At 40.3% G+C, this 1981-nt stretch overlaps 1 pseudogene; it reads left to right on the top strand.

The window, feature by feature from the left end:
* The first annotated feature begins 380 nt into the window (after window positions 1-380).
* On the top strand, window positions 381-1166 carry LOC114040810 (annotated as a pseudogene).
* Window positions 1167-1981: the final 815 nt, after the last annotated feature.

Below are 1981 nucleotides of genomic sequence, written 5' to 3'. Positions count from 1 at the left end.
CACTCTGGAGCGAACCTCAGTGGTGCCGGAGACCCGACCTCCAGGACCTCCCTCCCCTTCTTTGTATTCTCCACACTTAACACAGTACTCAGCACATGTAGGTGCTTAATAAATACTAGTTGACTTACTAAATTGAATTCTATTTAGAGTAAGTAGTTCTTTTTGCATGAGGTGTGAACTCAAGTGATTTAATAACAACTGGTCTGAGAAGGAAGAAGCAGAGGGTTTAAAGGTTCATAAACTTCAGTTTGAGTAGGTTAAACCCAAGCCAGGCCTTAAGAGCTAAGAAGCAGCAGCTGCACAACCTCCGCACCTCCGCACCTCGGTCCCAAACCCGCGCGTCCCTCTCCTCCACCGGTGACAGCGTCGGGCGCAGAGCGATGGCCGAGCGCGGGGAGCTCGACTTGACCGGCGCCAAACAAAACACCGGAGTGTGGCTCTTGAAGGTTCCCAAGTACTTGTCTCAGCAGTGGGCCAAAGCTTCAGGAAGAGGAGAAGTAGGAAAGCTGAGAATTGCAAAGAATCACGGAAGGACCGAGGTATCTTTTACTTTGAATGAGGAGCTTGCAAATATCCATGATACTGGTGGAAAACCTGCTTCTGTCCGTGCTCCTAGAGAACATTCATTTCTCTTGCAAAGCGTGGGAGGACAGACGTTAACAGTCTTCACGGAGAGCTAGTCAGAAGGCCAGCCAGGAGAAAATTCTGAGAGCAGTAATAATGATAAACTTTCATTAGAAGGAATAGTGGTACAACGTGCTGAATGCAGACCTGCTGCCAGTGAAAACTATATGAGATTGAAGAGGTTGCAAATAGAAGAATCTTCAAAACCTGTAAGAATATCGCAACAGCTGGACAAAGTTGTTACAACCAATTTAAAACCAGTGGCTAATCATCAATACAATATTGAATATGAGAAGAAAAAGAAAGAAGATGGAAAGCGAGTTAGAGCTGATAAGCAACAGGTTTTGGATATGTTGTTTTCAGCTTTTGAAAAACATCAGTATTACAACATTAAGGATTTAGTGGACATCATCAAGCAGCCTGTGATATACCTGAAGGAGATCTTGAGAGAAATAGGCATTTACAATGTTAAGGGGACCCACAAAAACACCTGGGAACTGAAGCCTGAGTACAGACATTACCAAGAAGATAAGAGTAATTAGGAAGACCTGGTCTGTCTGCCAGCAAGGAGCTGGTGGTGGGGTGGCTTGTGACTGTCCTGAGCAAACCCTGCAGCTGTCCTGGAAACTTGGAGTAGTCTGTTAAGAGAGTAGAGTGACAGAGTATTTTTTAATTCCTCCAGCTTCACTTTTTTTTTTAAAAATAAAGTTTCTAAAGTTTTGGGGAGGAAGTTATTTATAAAAGAAATTTGTAATAAGCCAATGTAAGGGATTGCTTTGCTTTAAAATTGGTTTTATTTTCAAGTATTGACTTTAAAATGTAAAATAAGGAAAGGTTTTCTAACATTGTAGAAAGAGTAGAATTAATAGCAAATGTCTTGTTGAACGAAGCTTTGCCTTTACTGGCGCACAGTGGACAATTGATTCAAAATAAAGACGGGAATAACCAAGGGAAAGGGAGGCAACCAGTCTCCTGAATGAAAAAAGCAAGACTTCTCCATTCCAAAACATGCTGAAGAACAAAGTTAGATGTTAAGGTTTTTTAATGTGATCATGTTTTAGGTTTAAATGTATCAATAAAAGAAGTCATTTTAATTTGTAAAAAAAAATAATAATTTCTCTTCACACTCAGAATCCTATGACACCTGAATATATTTAATTAATACCCATCCACCCAAGCTTCTCACTAATTTAACCTCTTCTCCATGCTTGAATCTAGACCTCCCTCTCAACAAGCTCCATGACATGTCAACTTCATTTAATTATTTTGCTATATACACAAATTTATTTTAGCATTTTAATTATACCTATGGCAACTCCTTCCCATTAGATAACTCAGTGGCTACTTAAAAGAATGA

This window comes from Vombatus ursinus, unplaced genomic scaffold, assembly GCF_900497805.2.
Source record: "Vombatus ursinus unplaced genomic scaffold, bare-nosed wombat genome assembly UNPS02014158.1, whole genome shotgun sequence".
NCBI lineage: Eukaryota > Metazoa > Chordata > Mammalia > Diprotodontia > Vombatidae > Vombatus > Vombatus ursinus.
The sequence above is the reverse complement of the archived record's forward strand: the minus strand, read 5'-3'. Positions and strand labels throughout refer to the sequence as shown.